Raw genomic sequence first — 24103 nt, forward strand, 5'->3', positions numbered from 1 at the left:
CACCCTTGGCACATACATTTAGTGCTGGAGGTGCCGGAACTGCATTCCTCCATGTTCCCACTAAAAAAAACCCTGCCTATAGCACAAGCGCACATAAAGATCTGTGTGGAATTAAATCTTGCAAGTGTTTTGAAATACATTTTTGGGTACATAAAAAAGTGATCTGGCCTATTGCTAAGAACAGAATACATGAGTGGTCTCTGTGGGGAGGCATTATTTCGAAATGTGTCGTTTTAAATACAGCTCTTATATGTATCAGAATTATGTCTTTATTTTAGCTTCCTTTAATCCCCTGTACACCTATAAGAAGAGGGAGGGTAGTTTTTTAATGAGTCAGTTAGGTATGTATTCATGCCTCCCAACTTTTGAACTTCAGAATGAGGGACACCCAATGGAGTAAGTGATTTGCGGCGCATGCAGCAAAATGTGGGTGTGGCCAAACTCTTAACAGTGGGAGGAGTTAAAAAAGAGTGGTTAAACAAAACCATGGCTTCCTTGTACCTATACAGGGGTCAGCAGGGCAGTGCCCAGGGGTCAGTATGGCAGAGAAGAAGAGTCACAAGAGCAGAGGACAGGGATCAGCAAGATGGAGGACAGGGGGTCAGTAGGGAAAGGTACAGGGGTCAGCAGCACAGAGGACAGGAGTCAGTAGGGCAGTGTACAGGGGTTAGCAGGGCAGAGGACAGGTGTCAGTAGTGAAGGGTACAGGGGTCAGCAGGGCAGAGGACAGGAGTCAGTAGGGAAGGGTACAGAGGTCAGCAGGATGGAGGACAGGAGTCAGTAAGGAAGGGTACAGGGGTTAGCAGGACAGAGGACAGGAGCCAGTAGGGAAGGATACAGGGGTCCGCAGCACAGAGGACAGGAGTCAGTAGGGCAGGATACAGGGGTCAGCAGGACGGAGAACAGAAGTCAGTAGGGCAATGTACAGGGGTCAGCAGGGCAGAGGACAGACGTTAATAGGGAAGGGTACAGGGGTCAGCAGGATGGCGGACAGGAGTCAGTAGGGAAGGGTACAGGGGTCACCAGGACGGAGGACAGGAGTCAGTCAGATCTATGGATCTGATGTCACCTGCCATATGGAGGATCGCTGTAATGACAGGAGAGGCAGAGCACAGCCGCTGCCATTTCTCTCAGTGGCCAGGTACACTATCCATGGGGGGGCAGCCTGGGGGGGAGGGCACTGGTGAAATCTGGGGGGAGGGCACAGGTAAAATCTGAGGGGAGGGCACAGGTAAAATCTGGGGGGAGGGCACTGGTGAAATCTGGTTGGAGGGCAACTGGTGAAATCTGGGGGGAGGGCACAGGGGAAATCTGGAGGAGGGCATAGGGGAAATCTGGAAGGGAGAGCAGCCCACCCTACAGATCCAGGCATGACATGACTCTCCCCACCCCCCCCTCATGTCTGCATTGCCGAGGAGGAGCCACAAGCCGTTCTGCCATGCATTGTAAAGAGCTCTGCTCATCACCTGTACATTGACCGGCATCAGCATTGATCTCCTCTCTCCTGGTGCTTGCACTTCAGCTCTTGACAATCCAGGCCAGGATTAGCATTCCTGTGGAGTTCACTGAGGACTTTAAAGTGAGCACACACCGTACAGGATACTCGGGAGTAGGGACGGCGGGTGAGGGACTAATTCTGCTCCCCTCTGGATGTTGCACCTGGGGCCAGCGCCCACTGTACACAACTGGGAGGAGCTGCTCTGCCATGCATTGTATAAGTGTGCGGCAGCCGGCTGCCTGTCATATATACAGTAGTGCGGAACCCAAAACACCCACACAAAGTGCAGGGCGGGTGTTACTGGTGCCGGGCCTAGTGTGTGCTTGTGGGCAAGCCACTGGAGCCAAGTGCTGGAACTCGTTCCAGCACTTGGCTCCACTCCAGGACAAAGCCTTGATTCTCTGGGATGCTGGGACTTAGATCAAATCGTGGGACAGTCCCGGTGAATCCGCAACAGTTGGGAGGTATGTGTATTCCTTTGTGGTATATTGATAGTCTAACACTGTAAACATACTTACAGAAAGAGAAAGCACATGGATGACCTCATAAGTGTGCTGTTGCTCTTGCATTATCCAACCAGCAGGCTACGGATGAGACTTTGACGAGTTACACTGCTTTATTGCACTGAAGATTGTGCAAATACAATTTCTGAGAATTGAACTGCAACCTCCTCTGTATCTAGGGGAGTCCCTTGTCTATTGCTAAGCTGAGACATAAGTGGGCCATACACTGTTCATTCCTTTTCATGCAAGCCCACGAGCTGAAAAAAAAGATCAGATTCCTCTATCCAACTAATACAGTGCGGAAGGATGAATCTCTCACTGTGCCCATTGCATTCTGGCAGCCGCCGCATACCTGTCGGATCACCTGAACAACTGCTACATCTGATTGTACGAAGCTGCTTTTCGGCTCAAAATTGTCTGCCAGACTTCTTCGATTTTTCAATGGATGGATGTTGGGGAAAGGGGGCCAACAGGACCAACCATATACAGTAGCGAGTTTCAGCTGGTTCATCAGGAACTGGCTGAAATTCCCATAAAATGAGACCTAGAGAAGAGCAAATGGGTGGATTGTCTGCATGACTAAGGGGAGGAACAAGTCAGAACAGGGTTAGAAAATTTGGGTTCAATGTGGAGGAGGTGTAGGTCTTTACCGGACTGGAGGCTAAACGTCAGATGGGCAGGGTGGAACTGCGGTTCTGATCATAATCATACGATTATGTCATAATCATGACATAATCTTACTGCCAGGGAGGTTAACGGGGCGTTATTTGTTTTTTATTTTGTAAATAAAATGACTGCTGTGGCTGTTTGAACTCATTTCACATAGTCCATGCTATTATTTTAAGGGTAAGTAGAAATACTGAGGTTGATTAATCCTTTAGTCATGCATGGCCAGCCCTGCCATCAGGTTGTTTCTGGCAAGGTTGTACAAACAAGTTGAATCAATTCTCAGGCAATGCCCTCAATCTGCTCTGGTGTTCAGACACTGTATAGATAACAGGTTTGATTTACATCTTTCAGTGTTTGCAGGCAGTGCTTACAATGCTTTCCTTTAAAATGTTTCTTCCAAAAAATCTAATATTAAAAAAAATAAAAAAAATTTAGGGATATAGAAAATAATTAATCACTGGCGCTGTATTGCAAAAAAATATCTGCACTTCAATTATATTTCTATCCTTAGAGGTATTTTTCTTTAATGGTATCCTATGCTAGGCTTACTATGGTGCATTTTATCTATACGCAAATTATTCTATAGGAAATAACCTGCTGTGTCTCACGACTACATATTATTATAAGAAACAGCGGGAAATGTGGTGTTCATTTTGATATAATTGAACAGGTAAACTGCTACTACTCTGAACGTAATTCTATCTGAAAAAACTTAGGACGCTCATGATAGTCTAGGCAAGTATTAACATGTGTTTTTTTTTTTTTTAATAAATAATGGGCAATGTGTTTAAGGAAAAAAAAAAGCTGTGAGTGATTATTTTGCTTACGGCAATGTAACAGGAAGCTGGAATTGTTCTGCAAGGACATAAAGTTTCAAGGGGGTTCCAGAGACTGAGACATTTTGTAGCCTGATGCTGACTGGTGGATGGGTGCTGAAGGAAATTGCTGCATAAAGCAGATTTCTCCCGGCCAAGTAGGATTTGCAGGTTAAATAAAGAAGCCATGGGGGGCTTCTTGCATGATATCAGTGTGCAGTGTACTGGAAATGTTCCAGGGAGCAGGGTCTTTTGCCATAGCTCCCAACAGTACCTAATTCACTCCCTGGTTATCTCTCGCCTCGACTACTGCAACTCCCTCCTCATTGGCTTATCTTTAAATAGACTATCCCCCCTTCAGTCCATCATGAATGCTGCTGCCAGACTCATCCACCTTACAAACCGCTCAGTGTCTGCTACCCCTCTCTGCCAATCCCTCCATTTGCTGCCACTCACCCAACAAATTAAATTCAAAATACTAACAATAAGTTACAAAGCCATCCACAACTCTGCCCCCAGCTACATCACTAGCCTAGTCTCAAAATACCAACCTAATCGCCCTCTCCGTTCCTCCCAGGACCTCTTGCTCTTTAGCCACTTTTAGGCGATCCCTTCAGAGAAGCCTATCCTGCCTCCATCTAATAACTGCACTATTTTCTCCATTAGCTCATCCCCCACAGCTATTACCCTTTTGTATAACTTGACCCTCCCTCCTAGATTGTAAGCTCTAACGAGCAGGGCCCTCTGATTCCTCCTGTATTGAATTGTATTGTACTTGTACTGTCCTCACTAATGTTGTAAAGCGCTGCGTAAACTGTTGGTTATAAATATATATAAATCCTGTATAATAATAATAATTTGAGGGACTGTCCCTGATTTGGAACAAAGTCCCTCTGTCCCTCTTTCCTCCTCATTTGTCCCTCATTTTGGTCTCATCTATATAAAATGCACAATTTACCTTTTAAAAAGTGTTTCCCAGTGCTAAACCCTTCATCCAATTTCTAAATTGCTGCAATTTCAAATTTCAAAAGCCAGTATAAAGAAATCGTAGTGTTAAAGAAAGCACTCGTGGGTTAATAATTGTTTTTTGTATAATTCTCCTTTAACTACCTCCCATCCACCGTATAGACAAATGACGGTGGGCGGGATCCTCTCTTGCTCTGTGGCGATGTCTTAAAACATCGCCCCAGTCTCACCGCGCTTGCGCGCCCTTGGGTGGCATGCCGCACGGTGATCTCGGTAAAGTGTTGTACAACTGCGCAATTGTCATTCAAAGTGTGAGCACTGAAAACTGAAAATTAGCCTTGGCGGGAAGGGGGTGCCCTGTATTGAAGCGGTTAAGGGGGCGTGGCAGGGGGTTGTCTTATGCCTACATATTTTTGCTAATAGGTGTCCCTCGTTCCATCTAAGAAAGTTGGGAGATATGTTTTACTCCTGTAGCAAGATCTATCCCTGCAATATGTAGGCACCTATTCTTGCAGGTGGAGCCTGGGAAGTACCATGGCAGGGTAGGTGCTTACCTGGTCATCTCCAAGTGAAATGCTGGAATATGACAACTAATAGGAACCTAAAGTTTAGCTAAGGGCTCCTCCTGTATTATGTGAAACATAAGCCTCATAAAATCAAAATTGCCTTTACTTTTTATGACTGAGCGAAATCTTACTTTATTTGTGTCTCTCATGCTCCCCCTCCGAGACACTGCAGCCCACAGTGGGAGGGTTTCAGCAAAGCAGTGGGCAGGACAAGAAGTGTCCAGGTGCTGATAGACAAGACACAGGCTTATGAGTCAGCAGTGACAATACTGATAGCCACACCCCCAACAACATTTTTTCATCCCACCATGAAGCCTACATGAGAGTGGCAACTCTGCTCTGAATTCAGGAGCAGTGCAGCATCATTGCCACCCCATCACAGGAAGCTGTCAGTACATTCTAAATGATGTGTCTCCAACATATGCCACAAACTTATGATGTCAAAGTGATGCCAAAGGTACAATGTACACTCTGTTAAGTGTGGCAGAGGAGACTGAGGAAATGCTCCTTCCTGCCTGCAGATAACTGATAACATAATCTCAGCCTAAGCAAATTCACTGGACAGGAGCTCAACTGCTTTTAAATTATGAAAAGGTACAATCATTTAACAATTATACTGTTGTTGTGTAATGTAACATGTCAGAAATGTATTCATGTTGACATATAAAGTTGCTGCGAGGTCTTTGAGACTTCAAGTGTTCACACTTTTTTCCCACTGAGGTTTTTTTTCCCTAAGCAATACATTATATTTTGACTTTTGCATAACCTTAAATTACACTTTTAACTTTCACATTGTGGATCCAGCCAGATGGTTATCAAAAACCCTCCTATCGCAGTCCGGCTGTAGAAGGAATATAACTGACAGGACATTATGAATTTTTCATCTGTAATATCCTGCCAATTGTTGGATTTCCTTCGCTCTTCTATTTGGAGCTGTATTAAAACAGACCAGGCTGCTTTTTAATTCCTTGAATCATTTGTATCTTTTTTGAATGGTTATAAAATTCTATAACTGTGTTTTCAGCAGGTTCTCTTTATATTGAACTTGATGTATAAGGTGCAATACCAGTTGAGGACTCGTCATATAGTCATATCACGTCATAAACCATATTCTTCTCTATGATCTCTTATTAAAATGTATATATGTATATATATATATATATATATATATATATATATATACACACACACAGTATATAAGGCTGGTCTTAAATAGGTGTGCTAGTCATAATTTGTGACTTAAACATATCTCCAAACCTTTTTCAAAATGTGGGGGAACATTAAAGTGTATGTTATCCCTGACATTGAACTTTTGTTCCCTTTTGGCCTGTTAAAGTGATACTAAAGCTAAAAAGTTTTTGTACCTTAATGCATTTTCTATTTCTCCACTTTACCTTCCTCTGGATCAACTGTGGGTGAAGGATTATGTATATGGGATTGTATGAACTTCCTTTTTTTTTTATTGGTTGAATTGGATGGACTTTGGTGTCTTTTTTCAACCTGACTAACTATGTAACTATGTAACCTTTCTCTATCTATGTTATAGAAAAGAAAAGTGGGAATGTTGTTCTGTTGTCCATTTCTAAGGCTTCATGTACACTGCTGCTGGTAAACGGATATTTAGGAGCAGTTGGGCATTTTTTTCAGCTGCCCCTGAACTCTTCTCTGTTATCTTATCAGTACATGTACACAGAATGTTTTATAGTCCTTTCTAGGCAGTTGAGTTTAGGAGGATTTTTTGGAAAGCAACAAAAATGCGTTCAGGACAGATGTTCAGAGGCATTTCAAAGGCCAAACGCCTGTAACAGCTTGTAAACGCGTGTAAGTGCGGTAACTCGCATTTAGCCTCGTTTTGTTTACAGGCGGTTTAAATTTTTGACTGTTTAAAAAACAAAAAAACAAAAATGCAGCTAAACGCATATAAACACAGCAACACTGAAGTTTTTAAAATGTTGGTTACTATCTGTCAAGTTCAATCGTTCAGGAGAGGTTGTAAAGCGTCCCGTATACATTAAGCCTAACACATTCCTCTCTTATGGTGACAATGTTGCTTCTTCGTAGATCCAGTACAGTGAATAAGTGCTGTCACACTTTGACAGGAAATGTGTTATGGGTAGGATCACCAAATAGAGAAAAAAAGCCAATAAAAGGAAAATGGATGCAGCCAACAAGAATCTAAGGTAATTACAAAGTAATAGCAAAAGTATACAAAGTTGTTTCAAGCTTGCTTCTTTCAAGATCCAAAACCTGTGACTATTGTATAATAAAATATGCCTTAGGCCCCTTGCATTCGAAGGAATCTAGCTCCTGGGTATTAGGGTTGCATGATAAAGTAGCATATCAGTGGTGCTATTAAAGATTACCCTGTGTGCCACATATATGTTGTAAAGCACTGCACATACTGTTGGCGCTATATCAATCCTGTATAATAATAATTATAATAAATCCCAAGTTGACCAACAATGCCTTCATAAAACATTGCTTCCTCTAAAATATTCCAAAAATAGAAGAAACAAGGACACACAATCTACTGACTAAACAACACACTTCCTTTTCTGATTGCATTATTTAGCCAACAGTATGGTGATCATATATTTCCACAGTATGGCCTTACACATAGATCCTGATCCCTGCTGAGCATCATCTACAGTGAGGTTAATTACAGCCAATAGCACATGTCTCACACTCAGGGAAGCATGGGCTTAAAGTTAAATTTGGCCTACAAGATCTTTTTGACCAACAGGGCCTGCAAAGTTGAGATTTCCTCACACTAGATTATGTATTATCCCATACTCCTACAATACATTTATTTATTTATTTATTTCAGGTACTTATATAGCGCCATCAATTTACGCAGCGCTTTACATATACATTGTACATTCACATCAGTCCCTACCCTCAAGGAGCTTACAATCTAAAGTCCCTAACTCACATTCATACATACTAGGGACAATTTAGACAGGATCCACTCAACCTACCAGCATGTCTTTGGAGTGTGGGAGGAAACCCACACAGGTACAGGGAGAACATGCAAACTCCAGGCAGGTAGTGTTGTGATTGGAATTCGAACCAGCAACCCTTCTTACTGCTAGGCGAAAGTGCTATTCACTACACCACTGTGCCGCCCCATGACTTCTTCTTCATATTTTTGTGGCTGTATTCCCTATTTGCTTCATACAAAACTTAGAATAGGGAGAGTGACAATGATTTGGTTTGCTATGACTATTGCACCAAAAAAGAACTGTGAGGTTTTTAAGAAAGATTCATAACTGAAATATATGAGGTCAGTATGCATTTTAATTAGCCATTAGGCACACACAACTGCAATATTATCCGTAGACAAAGATAACCTTTAGAGTGCACCTGTAGTCAGGCTATGGACATTAAACTATTTACAACATATTTACCAAGCAGTCTACAAGCCCTCACTGACCTCTTAAGCTGCAGGCACTGGGGAGTAATTAATCCTCAAAGTTCACAACAAAGACTTGGAAGTACTGGCATTGGCTGGTTGTCAACAACACCTGCTGTTGGTTTACATAAGAACATTGGCAGGCTGCCAGTTGGTTTACATAAAAACATTGGCAGGCTTCAGGCTGCCAGAGAAAGCAAGGGGAAATGAGATGGTTCTTCAGTGCCTCAGTTGTGATATTTGAGAATGAATTGCTGCACAGTACCTGCAGTTTCAGGAGTCAGTAAAGGCTTGATTTAAAGTTAATTTACTGCTTGTTAAGGATATGTAAATACTTGAATGCCCTATAGCTTGGCCACAAAACCAGTTTAATGTACCAATACACAAGGATTTGGATTTTAGGGTAGAACGCTATAATTTACCCAAAATGTGTATCCACTCCACTGCCCATGTTTCGTAACATCCACACTGAGCAGTCACATGTGGGTTGATTTACTAAAACTGGAGAGAGCAAAATCTGGTGCAGCTGTGCATGGTAGCCAATTAGCTTGTTCAATTAACCTCCCTGGGGGTATGATTGTTTCAGATTTTTGCGTCTCAAAGCGGTACAATTGTTTTGCATAGAAATTTGTCGTTTTATATTGTAGACCTGTAAAAATAACACACTTAAATCTGTCCACTAAGAGTCTAGTAGATATCCCGGGTATGATGAAGTTTGAAACACAAAATCATAAATTATAATATAGTAAATAAATATAAATAATTATAAAAAATAATAATATAATAATAATAAAATACATTTCCCCATGATTCACTATTGCTCAATTCTGCAAGTGTTCTAATTTACTATCGCTGTTTTCTAGCTGGTCTAAAACCACTTTTGACGTAAAGGGACACTTTTTGGTTGCCATGGACAATCTCCAGTTTCCAGGCAGAAAGAACAGTATATATCATATAAAACTGCATGCAGGGCATTGGACAAAGCACTGGGGACAAAAGGGATGTGAAATAATTTCATACAGTAATGTAATCTGTAAGATTACAGTGTACTGCATGTGTTATGAATTTTCACTTTTTTGAATTTGCCGCCAGGCTCCGCCCCCATGCGTTGCGACACTCGCAGGGAACGGAGCCCAGCACACAGGACATCGGGGTGGAGGACAGAGCCCGCAGACACAGCGGGGAGGACATCGCAGGATCCTGGGGACAAGGTAAGTACACTGCACCAGGATCCTGAGATGTAATCCCGTGTGGCTCGGGGTTACCGCTAATGGTGCTGAAATTTAACCCCGAGCCACACTCGGGAAAACCGCCAGGGAGGCTACGCTTTGCTGGAAAAAAAAAACAAAACAAACTTGGAGGCTGTTGGGTTTCTACACAGAGCTGCACCAGATTTTATACTCTTCAGTTTTAGTAAATCAACCTCATGGTGTTGGTCTCTTTCTGATACATCAGTACAGATAAATAGAACATTGCTAGTTTTTTCAACCCCCAGCTTGAGACCTGGCTGTCATCAAAGGTCTCCTCTTCTCTCTGCCTATACAACCAACCTTCAAAATATCACATCTGAATAATTCAGACTGACCAACCATATTTGAATAGAAGTGCCTACAGTGAATACATTTGCATTCAATGAAAGTAAACCTATCAGGAGAATAAAATATTTTTGTATTTATAGTGGATATAAAGAATGTAAATCCATCGGTATTGACAGAGACACGTGGGGGCTTATTTTGATCAAAGATGCTTTTAATCCTTTCCTTTCTCCAGCTGCTAAAATATAGTAGCGGTGTTTATTCTACCGTACATAATGTGTATGCACTGTACAGACAGCATGACTGATGAAAAATTCAAGAGTAAAACTCGCATTCAGTAAGACACGGTATGACACGTGCATCTACAAAAATGTTTGTAGTTTATATACCATTGTCGTAAATTTAGACTCCTTGAGTAATGAAGCAGATACAGGGATAGGACAAGCGAGGACAGAGCCAGTACCTACGTTATCTGCTATATTACATATTTTTATATGCTCTTCCTATGTACAAAGGAATTGCTAAAGTTGCTGGCATTGTTCCAGGCCTGTCAAATCCTATTTGACTGCAGTGCTTCTAAGTAGCATACACAGTAACGAGGAATGGAGCAGGCAGCTGGTTATTACTTGCAAGATGAAAATATCTCTCTGGATGTTATCGTAAACATGCTTTTAACATCTGCAGCCATCAGCAGCGGTGTAGACTGGGCTACAGACATCATGGCCAAGCAGAGCAGAGGGTTATGTCACTTGCGTCATGCTACCTGTGTCACATGTATGACCTATAGTGCTCCACCACCATATAATGGGCTGACTTTAGCTGCCAGATGTCGTTTCCTGGAGACTTCAATGTTCAGCCATTTGGAAAGAAATATATGATTTAATAGGATTTAGAAAACAGCTCTCTTGGCTTGATGAGTGTTGTCTGCAGGAATGCTGCATGCAAGATATAGGAAAACAGAGGAAAGAGGATAGATGAAAAGTACAGTCATTCCAATTATTTTTTTTAAATGTGAGAAATATCTGCTTGGGGTAAATAATGCCATCAGTTTGTGTTAAAGTGTTCAAGAGGAACCGCAGTCGTTGTGAGATATTAAAAGTCAGCAGCTACAAATACTGTAGCTGCTGACTTTTAATAAACAGCCACTCACCAGCCCAGGAGTCCAGCGCTCACCCGGGCCGGTTCTTCACCAGTCTTCAGGTCCCTGGTGCCGCCATGTTGGCTGTGAGAGCCAGCTGTGACTTCATGCTTTTACACAGTCGGCTCCCCACTCCACAAGGGTGAGAACTCACTGCGCTGTCGGAGTGGTCCAGCAGCCTCCTATGACATGTGACATGTCCCAGGAGGTTTTGGCATACCTCCCAACATTTTGAGATGGGAATGAGGGACACCTACTTGCAAACGTATGTAGGCAGAGGACATGCCCTCCCCTGACACACCCCTTAAAGGAGAATATATATATTTATGTATCTTGTATTTTAGATCATACAGTATATCCCCCCCAAAAACCCCTGAAGAAGCAATTGTACTAACAATAATCCGAAACATGTAAGGTTTCTTAATCATCATGTTCGATCGCGTTCTGTTACCCTAGAGCCCCTTCTAACGTGGTGTAGATATTAACTGTATGAGTTGTTCATTACATTATATTGTTTTTTAACTATATAATTCATGTAAGTTTCTGAATAAAGCTATAATTTATTTTACTCTTGTTACCTGCCAATGGCTCCCACTGCTGCATCTCAGCCAGTCAGGAGGGAGAGACCCAGGAGAGCCTTAGGTAACTATTAGGGGGTCTAAAGAGGGAGTTGCACTCTGAAGGTTTTTTACCTTCATGCATAGAATGCATGAAGGTAAAAAACCTTTAGCCTTTACAACCACTTTAAGTGAAGGTCTGCTTTAAATTCACCTTGTTTCTATGCATGATTTGTAGATATACTATATATACAGTACATACATGGGTACCGCCATATTACATACTCATCCCCTGCTTCCGGATTTGTAGTGCTACACAATGGTTGTGCTTATCTGGGCCTTCGCACAATGCAAGTCTCTGACTGTGTGGCTCAAATCATATCTCAATAATTAAAAGAGCCATGGTCACTGTACAGGCGTTTTCTCACTCTGATGGCTAAACTACAAACATTTGCATTTACAATAGGAAAAGTTGGGAGGCGCAAGTATATAAAAGTGCAATTGTCACATCAAAAATTAGCACATTAGGAGCACATTATTTTCACTTTTAAGTAAAGGTTCACTTTAAAGTCACCTTGTTTCTATGCATGATTTGTAGATATATACATACATGGGTACAGCCATATTACATTACTCACCCCCTGCTTCTGGATTTGTAGTGCTACACAATGGTTGTGCAGTGCTTAACTGGGCCTTCTCACAACACATGTCTCTGACTGTGTGACTGGTATAATATCTCAAAAAATAAAAGAGCCATGGTCACTGTAAATGTGTTTTTTCACTCTGCTGGCTAAACTACTGTACAAACATTTGCATCTATAATAAAAATAAATTGGAAGGGCAAGCATGAAAAAGTGCAATTGTCACATCAAAAACGATAATAGGGTGTGCTTAGGCTACTAAAAGTACCCATGATTAATCACTAGTGAACACTACACATGCAACTGCATGTAGCAGCGATCGACCACACAAATATGGAGAATAGTGCCATCATTAGTGACTAATCACTACTACATGCTACAATGTATTGTTACCTATGTGTGGCAATCAATTGCTAACCACTAGCAATTAATCACGAGGCAATCATAGGCGATGATCGCCCTAGCAAAAGTTACTCGTGTGCATCCGGCCTTAAGGTAAACACTAAAATACTATGTTAAATTATATGGCCACTGAAAATACACATTCTCTTAGAGATAGCTAAACGGGGGAAAAAAACCCCAAACATTCTTTGTCAAACAGCCTAAAAACAGGACCCTCTCTGGTTTTCCTGATGATATGGCTACATTGTACTATAAAGCTATAGTGGAAAAATGCTACATACAACAATGACTGTTGTCTGTCTATCTAAATTTCCAGAGTGGCTGATAATGAATGGAAAAGGGCGTTTACTACAATATGGAGGTATCTTCCCAGAAGAACTATAATGTAGAGATGCTTTGCAGTTGTACATAATGCCACTAAACTTAATTATGATTATTATAATGAACATTAAAGTCAAGATTTTTGGAGCATGAGGTCATATTTACATGTAGAGATACCACTTTAGTGTATAAGAATCTTCAGACATAGTTTGTTCCTTAAAGTGCAACTGAACTTAAAAAAAGTGAAGATTTTACAGGGACAATTTAGAAATGACCTTTTTGACTGGAATTCCTCCTGAAATTTAGCAGTGCACATGAGCTGTTTATCAGATCTAAGGCATCATTCTTCTGGCTGCTAGTCTTAGACATAAAGAAGCAAAACTGTGTGTCTACCAGAATGGTCATCTCCACACAAAGACAATTTGCTAAAGGCAAATAGACTGTTCACTTTGCAAGGGAAATTTCACTTTGCATGGGAAATTTTCCCCAGAGTTTAATGAATGCGGTGAAACTCTGCTGACTTCCATTATCCAATCATTTGAAAGTAAAGTTTTACCATCCTTTGCAAAGTGAACAGACTACTTGCTTTTAGTAAATCAGACCCACAGTGTGCAAGGCTAGGTAGGTAAGTAATGGGGAGGAAGATTTGTTGCAGGTAGACCACAGGCAATACTGATGACTAGTCCTTTGCCCCTCTACTTGCCATTTTTTGTGCACAGCTTCCAGAGTTCCGCTTTATAGCCACCCTTAATTCAGCGCAAAGCAACAGTTTCTTTAGTAGGAAGGAGGGGAAAAAGCACATACTTCCACTTATTCCCTGCCTCCATCCACTTGCTAATTTTGGAGAAAAATATTTAGATGCATGAGATGCTTTCCTCTGCTTTCCTCTTCCCACAATATACTGTAGCATTTGGTAACCAGGCATCCAATAGACAACAATAGCTTGGGTTGGATCTCGCAGAGTTATTTGGCAGGGGTTCCAGTGAGCAAATGAGAGTTTAAGGAATGCCGGATTACTGGCAGCAGTAGGAATCCAGTACGAAAATATGTGCATGCACACTATGCTGCCAGAACTTCCAGGCACAAGGGAAACTATAAACATACTGTAGCACAGTGGGAAGGTGCAGGCACGTGTGTGCAGGAATTAGAATGCATGCTCACAGGAATTAGCATGCATGTTTGGCACTGGTTTTGGCACCCAGTGGCCTATGTAAACAGATGCTCAGCAGAGATAAATTGCTGAATGGTCTTCAGCTTATACTTGCCTATCAGTGACCTAACATGTTGATCCTGCCTTCCTGTGTATAACCCGGCCTTCTCCTTTGGACTTCCCTACTGCCTTCTGCCTTACTTATTGTCTGATCAGTTGTTACTTTCTTGTTGCTAGCTTGATCCTTGGTTTCTGCCTTTCACCTCCTAATTTTGCTACCACGCTGCCCAGCTGTTGTTGACCACATCTTATCCTGAACTCTTGCTTGCCTCCTGATTCTGCTACCACACTTCCCAGTTGGTAATTTTTGGCTTGCTTCTGTCTCCTGTTTTCCCCTCTCCTGTTTCAGTGTCTGGTTTCTAGCTGGTGAACTGTAGCTTCCAGTTCCTCTTATTTGGCTACAGCACAGATCCAGTTTTGCCTCCAAGCCCCCAACACTCATTCCACTCCATGCCCTCACACTCTATGTCACCACCTTCTTAAATGTTGGGCAGTAGGTGCAAGAGAAGCCCCCTCAGCTACTCATTCTCCGCCAAGTATGTGATAGAGAGTAAGTATGTGCTCATTACAGCCCCTGATCTAAACAAACCTGTTACATTACCCCAATTCATCAAACTAGAAGTTTGCTATAAACTACAGATAGCCTTGTGACTGGTGTTCATATCGAATGTACACCCAAGTGTCATTTATTTCTCTTGTCTGGTGACCAAACAAAGCAAGAATAAAAATAAATTACTACAAATGCTGTCACATTGCTGCCCATGATATAGGCAAAAGTCAATAATGGCCTTAACGTAAATACAACTCTGGTTACCTCCTGACCAATATTGAACATCTATGCCTGTTAGTCATCCATCCACCTAGATTCTACCAGCTCCTAATGGGTCAGTGATTCAAGAATTGGATTTAATCCAATCATTAGATTACTTGATGATCATTGCATCTGCAACCAGTGAAATCCATCCTGCATGACATTAACCTTTTTGTGCCCAGAAGAATAAAGGCACATGTTGGAAATTCAACAGGTTCAATCCATTTGACACTGCAGCACAATCGTCACACAAGTAAAAATGCTAAAGTAAATGAACTCATCCTGGTTAATTGCTGATAACAGCACTGTTCAAATGCAAAGTAATGACTGTGATGTTAATGTTCTTGCTGAGCTCTGCTTGCCAGGTAGCCTTTCCTATTGACAGAAGTAATTGTCACTGATCAGTAAATTAAGCAGCCCTTTGTAACTGATCTGTAAAGATGGGGAATCTGACCTAACATACCATTGTAGCCAGCAAAAAGCTAGTGGTGTCAACTGTCATTAAAGATCACATAGATACATGGTATCACTAGACAGCCTTGTGGAGTTCACCCAACAGATGTGGTAATGGGCCACTTGCGCTCTTACCTTACTGAGGGTACAATGGCAGGAAGGAAAGTAGGTCGATTAATATTTTACTAGAGAGATAGGCACCATTTAATTTGCTTCACAAAAGAATGTACATGAGAGACTATCACAAAACTCAATTATTAAGCAACACTAGTTAACATGGTTGGATTCACAATGGAGTGTAAAGATACCCATAAACATTAGAGGCAATCCAGAAAATACAAATAATTGTTTGAACATTGCTATTCAAGCTAGTCACACACGGACATTTTCTCCCATTCGGCATGTGGACTAAACAAGAGAAAATGAATTGATAACCCTGTCCACTCTTAACAGTGTGGATGAAGGAATCTACACTACTGGCTATTGTATTAAGCATCTGCTGCACCCTCAGCTGCCTTAATGCAGTAGTGGTGCCAAACAGTGATTGCATCTGATAAGATTCAATCACTATTCATTCAGCTGATAGTTTCCATCAGGTAGTGCTTGGGGGGCCACCCATGTTTCAAATTGTGGCCAATTCAGAAGGAACCAGCAAAAATCTGAGTTGTCTATGGCCAGATTATGGCTTATAAAGGGCAGTAAGGAATACCTGGTCCTTAAAGAAAAGTTATTAGTCAAACCAAATCATTGCACATTCATGAATATCTTTCTGTGTGTTGCATATGCAGCAAAGATTAAATGCAAACTGCTACAATATTTAAAACTGTCATTATAGGTGATACTCGAAAAATTTGAATATCGTGCAAAAGTTAATTTATTTCACTAATGCAACTTAAAAGGTGAAACTAATATATGAGATAGACTCATTACATGCAAAGCAAGATAGTTCAATCCGTGATTTGTCATAGTTGTGATGAATATGGCTTACAGCTCATGAAAACCCCAAATCCACAATCTCAGAAAATTAGAACATTACACGCAATCAATAAAACAAGGATTGTACATAGAACACATCGGACCTCCGAAAAGTATAAGCATGCTGTGGCACTGCTGAGGTGTTATGGAAGAACAGGATGCTTCAATAGCGGCCTTCAGCTCTTCTGCATTGTTCGGTCTCATGTCTCTCATCTTTCTCTTGGCAATGCCCCATAGATTCTCTATGGGGTTCAGGTCAGGTGAGTTTGCTGGCCAATCAAGCACAGTAATCCCATGGTCATTGAACCAGGTTTTGGTGCTTTTGGCAGTGTGGGCAGGTGCCAAGTCCTGCTGGAAAATTAAGTCAGCATCCCCATAGAGCTTGTCTGTGGAAGGAAGCATGAAGTGCACCAAAATCTCCTGGTAGACGGCTGCATTGACCCTGGACTTAATGAAGCCCAGTGGACCAACACCAGCAGATGACATGGCTCCCCAAATCAACACAGACTGTGGAAACTTCACACTGGACTTCAAGCATCTTGCAGTGTGTGCCTCTCCAGTCTTCCTCCATACTCTGAGCCCTTGGTTTCCAAATGAGATGCAAAATTTGCTCTCATCAGAAAAGATTACTTTGGACCACTGAGCAACAGACCAGGTCTGTTTTTCTTTAGCCCAGGTAAGACACTTCTGATGTTGTTTGTTGTTCAGGAGTGGCTTGACAAGAGGAATACGACATTTGAAGCCCATGTCCAGGATCCATCAGTGTGTGGGGGCTCTTGATGCACTGACTCAGTCCACTCCTTGGGAAAGTCCCCAACACTTTTGAATGGCCTTTTCCTGACAATCCTCTCCAGGCTGTGGTTATCGCTGCTGCTTGTGCCCCTTTTTCTTCCACGCTTTTCCCTTTCACATAACTTTTTATCAATGTGCTTTGATACAGCACTTTGGGAACATCCATCTTCATTTACAATTACCTTTTGAGGCTTTCGCTCCTTATGGAGGGTTTCAATGATGGTTTTCCGCACAACTGTCAGGTCAGCAGTCTTTCCCATGATTGTGATTCCTACTGAACCAGACTGAGAGACCATTTAAAGGCTCAGGAACCCTTTGCAGGTGTTATGGCTTAATTAGCTGATTAGAGTGGGACACTTTGAGCCTAGAATATTGCACCTTTTCACAATATTCTAATTTTCTGAGATTGTGGATTTGGGGTTTTCTTGAACTGTAAGCCATATACATCACAATTATGACAAATCATGGCTTGAACTATCTTACTTCGCATGTATTGAGTCTATCTCATATATTAGTTTCACCTTTTAAGTTGCATTAGGGAAATAAATGAACTTTTGCACAATATTCTAATTTTTGGAGTATCACCTGTAGATAGAGAAAGCTGTAGCAATAGCAGAAGCAAGGATGCAACAGACCATATGTAAACATGAAACATGAAAACTCCTGTATGATATTGAACTATTTGCCATTGGTAAAGAACAGGACTTCGAGGAGATGGGGCATCTCTAGTGTATTGTACATTGCTGTCATTCCAGTATCAGGCACTGGACATGCACTATATTGTCAAAAGTTTTGGGATGCCTGCCTTTACACGCACATGAACTTTAATGGCATCCCAGTCTTAGTCCATAGGGTTCAATATTGAGTTGGCCCACCTTTTGCAGCTATAACAGCTTCAACTCTTATGGGAAGGCTGTCCACAAGGTTTAGGAGTGTGTCTATGAGAATGTTTGACCATTCTTCCAGAAGTGCATTTGTGAGGTCAGACAGAGATGTTGGACCAGAAGGCCTGGCTCGCAGTCTCCTCTCTAACTCATCCCAAAGGTGTTATATCTGGTTGAAGTCAGGACTCTGTGCAGGCCAGTCAAGTTCCTCCACCCCAAACTTGCTCATTCATGTTTTTATGGACCTTGCTTTGAGCGGAGACTGCGAGCCAGGCCTTCTCGTCTAACATCAGTGCCTGACCTCACAAATGCGCTTCTGGAAGAATGGTCAAACATTCCCATAGACACACTCCTAAACCTTGTGGACAGCCTTTCCAGAAGAATTGAAGCTTTCATAGTTGCAAAGGGTGGGCCAACTCAATATTGAACCCTACAGACTAATGCCTCATACACACGATCGGACTTTCCGACAACAAAACCGTGGAATTTTGTCCAAAGGGTGTTGGCTCAAACTTGTCTTGCATACACACGGTCACACAAATGTTGGCCAACAATTACAAACGTAGTGACGTACTGGAAGTACTACGTGGTTTTTTAGCTCTTTAGCGCCACCCTTTGGGCACCTTCTGCTAATTTCGTGTTAGTAGAAGTTAGGTGAGCGTTGATTTGCGCTTTTCTTTTCACGTTTTTCATTTATTGCTTTTCATTTCCTGTTTTTAAGTTCGTTTCTGAACGTCCGTTCATCAACTAGACATGTTGCGGAATCGGAGGAGATAGCGTGTTATTTATTATTGGCCTTGGAGTTATTGCTTTGACATTTCTTTTTGGTTGAATAATGATTTGATTTGTTATATTTTCTATATTTTTGGATGCATAGAATGCACTTTTTGGTTAAGTTCTATTGGCAGATAGCATGTCTATTTTTTTTTTAATGCACAATAAAAAAAATGTGGAGAATAATACTTGGCTATGTGTTTTACTTCAAATGACAGTTTGGGAGTAGGCAGTTACATTTTAAAAAATAGAATGTAAAATTGACAAGGGACACCAACATAGTTGTATCTTTGATTTTAAAAACTACGGGATAATGTCGTTGTGGTAACTTGCCCTAATTAAAAAAAAAAAAAGCATAATAATATTATTCTTGATATCACTAGAAAAAAAAGCCTTTGAAAATTTGTTTGCAATAACTCCATCAGTATCACCAGCAAAGCAGCTTCATTATTATCCCATTAAAGAAGAAGAGAATTGTGCGCTGCACTTGGAGATTTCATAATTTGCCACGTCACGAATGTTAATTCTCCATTATGAACGCTAGTTTACAAGACCGACCGCTTCTGCTTCCGAGCATGTGTGTGTTTGTACTTTGGACTTTTGTCTGACAGACTTGTGTACACGCGATCGGAAAATCCGACAACACATATTTGTTGGCGGAAAATTTGAAGACATGCTAGCCAACATTTGTTGGCGGAAAGTCCGACAAAAAATGTCTGATGGAACACACACACGGTTGGATTTTCCGCCAACAGCCTGAAATCCAACATTTCCTGTTGGAAAATCCAATCGTGTGTACGGGGCTTAAGACTCGGATGCCATTAAAGTTCATGTGCGTGTGAAGGCAGGTGTCCCAATACTTTTGACAATATAGTGTATGTAGTGATGTTTAGTGTGTAGTCAAACCTGTTACATGAAGGTGGGTTAGAGATTAAGTAACATTGCAGAATTCCAATAAAGAAAAAAAGTGGTCATCAGGTATACTGTCTAACAGGACACACTATTACAATTACTATCACTATTATTATCACAAAACTTGCTGGATAGAATTATATTTCCATTGCAAAGAGTTCAAGGAAAATAATCATTGCATAATAAAAAAAATGTTAAAAGAAAGACTGCTGTCCTGCAGTTTTGGCCTAGAAGAGGACATAACAATCCTCCTGGGCAGCTATTTTCAATTTTGCCACACAGAAGGAAAAAAAAATCTCTTCCTCACTTCCCAAGGGCAGTCTTTTCATTGCTTTGGATCAAAGTAGTGCTCACTTAGCCTTTAGTTATTCCACCTTTGGATATTATTCGCAAAACAATCTTTGAGTCCTTTTTAAAGTCCCTTTATTGTTTTTGCCATTGTTACCCATTGTGGAAAAGCATTATGTGCAGTTGATTGGTCCCTGGTTTCTTGTGTGGACTTTGGTATAAATGTAAATTTCCTAAATCTTTATACTGGTTTTGTGAAATCAAAATCATGACGGTACGTACATAAGAGTTAATTTTAATAATGATGTTGCATCTCTGTCCATAGGATGAACCGTACAAAGAGTGGCAACTGATTGTTCTCTACAGAGAACATGAAAATATGTACTCATACTACAGGAGCAATGCTTCATTCAAGTCTATGGGATAGTAGTGTGCAGGCATGGGCAGCCTTTAACTAGATCTTTACTGGCTGTGATGTAGACAACCCAGGAGACCGCAGCTGTCAAAGAAGTTAAACACCTGTGGGCAATATGGTATACCTTAGTGTATTTAGGGGGCTAGGAAGAGGGTTGGTTTGGGAAAATGTGTAGAACATTGCTAAATGTATCCAAAAAATGGGCAGTACAGTAGCTAAGTTGTTAGCGCTTATGCCTACCAGTACTAAAGCCACCGGTTTGAATCCCAACCATGACACCACCTGCCTGGAGTTTTCATGTTCTCCCTATTCCTGTGTTGGTTTCCTCCCAAACTCCAAAGACATGCTGGTAGTTAATGGGCTCCTGTCTAAGTTGGCCCTAGTATGTGCATGTACGAATATGAGTTAGAGACCTCATATTAGCTCCTTGAGGGCAGAGACTGATGAATATATACAATATAGATGTTAAGTGCTGCGTAAATTGTTGGTGCTATACAAATACCTGTAATAAATAATAATACATCCAAAATCTGGGAAATCTGAAAATGCTTCCTTTTAATGGGGTTGTGCAAGGGTCATTTGCTTGTTTAGGTCTAGGGGAGAGTAAAAGCACTTTAAAAGCGATTCTCTACACCCCCCCCCCCCCCCGCAAACAACACTCCCCCATACTCTGATGGTGGACTGTCCCTCGGCATCCTCACATCCAGTATAAGTCTATGTACCCTGCATTGGAGGACATCAGGACTTTAGACTACTGGAGCACTGGGGAGAAGATGCAACATGAACAGGTCTAGTAGTGCGGAGAAGCAGAGAATTGGGTAACATACATTTTTTCCCATGCCCCCAAACCTCAATGAACAGTTAACTCTTGCAGCGCTATTGCAGCTCCACTGCGAGAGAGAATGTTCAAGTTTCCTGAAGTTGGCCTTTAAAGAGAAAAACATCTTCTAAATTCACTAGCTAAGATAGAAGAAAAATGCATAATTTTCTTCACTATTTGCAAAAGATCCTCTTTACTGAATTGGAATTTTACCAATGCAAGCTAAATGAGTTAATTGCAACACTCACTCTTCCTCCTATACCCTAACAGCCGTTTGATAAAAATGACCAGCAACAGCTATAAAATATCCGCGCGGCGATTTGCATTTTTATTGCCATCAACAAGTATTTGATTCTCCATAATGCAGAATGGGGTTGCTGTGATTATAAGCCCTGGGAAGGCTCACACTGTCCATCTCTTCCTGTCACCACTGGAAATGTGTTTTATGAAATACAGCAGGGATGGATTTTAGCTGGCTGACGTAGGCAGGAGCAAGCCCTTTTATCCATTCATCCAAGCTTTTTTTGCAGAAAGTGCTCTCTAGTGTTTAATGAAGAACACAGCCTGCAACAAGACAAAAATCAATTCCGCTTGGGAGCTTCTTCGCTCTCTGTGCTGTATTCTTTAGCTTATGATTGTAATAAGAACTCAACTTTTCCACATTTTCTACCTGAAATATACTCGCTTGTTCATTTTTCATTTTCTAAATTACGTTTAATTAAGACAGAACTCAGAATTCATACACAGTAGGAACAATTAGGGAGACATCAGCACGGGTGGTTTGAATAAGTGTAAACTGTCATTTGTAAGAAGTAGCTTTGGCAACCATCCGGTTCCTGGTTGTACGACTTAAAGCAGAGCTAAATAATACTCTAAAGCAGGCTACACGTTACACAACTTTTTTGTTCAATTTTATCCAGATGTACCTTCAACTATGTAGTGCAAGAGCCTGTCCGATTGCATACAAATTGAAAGTGTTTAGGTTTCACTTCATATTATATGGTTTTAGTAAATCTTAAGGAAAATGGCACAAGAAAATAATATAATGTGTACCCAACCTAAAGCTAAAAATATCATTGGTTCCAAGTTTCCCCAACACAGCCACAGTAGATGGATGGTAGTGGGGCTCTCCCTTACCAAGGTCAGGTTGGGCTACTGATGGTTGGGATACTGATTGGCTAGATCTGCCTTAAAGAGGAACTGCAGTCTGCTCATATTTTATAGATACTGTGATCCTGTACTTGCCAAATATGCTGCAGAAATCTCCCTCCACTGAGTCTGGCTGCAGACATTTTAACTGCAGGCAGCTGAAACTGCTGCCTGTTCAATTCCTGGATTTACACAGACACATCTCCAGCTCTGCAGCTCTCATTGGCCCTTTTATGACTCATGCCCCCTCCCTGGCAAACTCTCACCAGAGTGAGAGAGAAAGAGCTGTGCATGATGTCATAAACCTAGACTTTTTTTACCAGACAAGAAACAGGAAGTGGGCTGTATAAGGTATTTACTGGCAGAAAAAAAAAGGTTTTACTATCCAAAGTTAAAACAACAAGGGCAGAATATTTAATAGATGGAAAGATGAAAAAATGACTGAAGGTCCACTTTAATATCACTCCCTGACAAAGAGATCATGGCCCACCACCATGACAGCCACAGGGAGCAGATGACTGGTACATGTTACACATCTTTAATTAACAGTTTGTCTTAGCTTAAAGCTGGCTACACATTATACAATTTTTTTTGTTCAATTTCCTTTAGATTTACCTTCTACTATATAGCATAAGGGCCTGCCTCATTGCATACAAATTGACAGTGTTTAGGTTTGACCTCATATTATATGTTTTTGGTAAATCTAAAGGAAAATTGTACAAGAAAATTGTGTAGCCAGCTTTAGTCTGGATTCACACCTATATGTTTGCAACAATATATTTCAAGGTTTGCTTTTTAATGTGCAATAGCACCCCACACATACATACATGTTGTATAAAGTATGTGCAATGCATTGCCATTCATTCCAAATGGAACAGGTATGTTATGGCCCGATGCACAGGAACGCACTGTGAATTGTGGTGTGCTGAGATGACCAAAAAAAATGCAGGTAGACTTCTTTAATGAGCCGAGACTTGTTAGGGGCCATTTCTAAGTAAGTGGGCTTATCAACGTGTGTCAACAAATGCCATATTAATATGTATAGATGTGGGCACAAAGGTGTTCAATAGGCTATAATGTCCATATTTATTTTTCAGTAGTCATGCCTTGTGAACCCAAAGAAAGTGAGGACTCTACCAACGTCATTGGGTTATAACCCATTATGAAACTACAGGATCTGCTTGTCACAGTAGATAAGTTACATTATGCTTATCATATTTTTCCTCCCCATCCTCTGTAATGGCTCTCCATTCCCTAATTAATGAGAACTCAGGGGTTCATTTACTAAAGGAAAATCCACTTTGCACTGCAAGTGCACTTGGAAGTAAAGTTGCTGTAGATCCGAGGGGGACATGCAAGGAAAATAAAAAAACAGCATTTTAGATTGTACATGATTGGATGATAAAATCAGCAGAGCTTCCACTCATTTCAGATCTACCCCTTAAATTTAGAGCGACTGCACTTCCAAGTGCACTTTAAGTGCACTTTCAAGTGCACTTGCAGTGCAAAGTGGGTTTGCCTTTCGTTAATAAACCCCTCAGTCTTTTAGGCCACAGAGATACCAAATGCACATAATTTAAAGTAAATTTTTTTTGCT

General features: G+C 41.2%; 1 protein-coding gene across 7 annotated transcripts in view; it reads right to left on the reverse strand.

The window, feature by feature from the left end:
* Positions 1 to 24103, reverse strand: part of ELFN1 (extracellular leucine rich repeat and fibronectin type III domain containing 1) — an 855107-nt gene that overhangs the window by 773775 nt on the left and 57229 nt on the right. The window lies entirely within an intron of this gene.

The sequence above is a fragment of the Aquarana catesbeiana genome, linkage group LG06, assembly GCF_042186555.1.
Source record: "Aquarana catesbeiana isolate 2022-GZ linkage group LG06, ASM4218655v1, whole genome shotgun sequence".
NCBI lineage: Eukaryota > Metazoa > Chordata > Amphibia > Anura > Ranidae > Aquarana > Aquarana catesbeiana.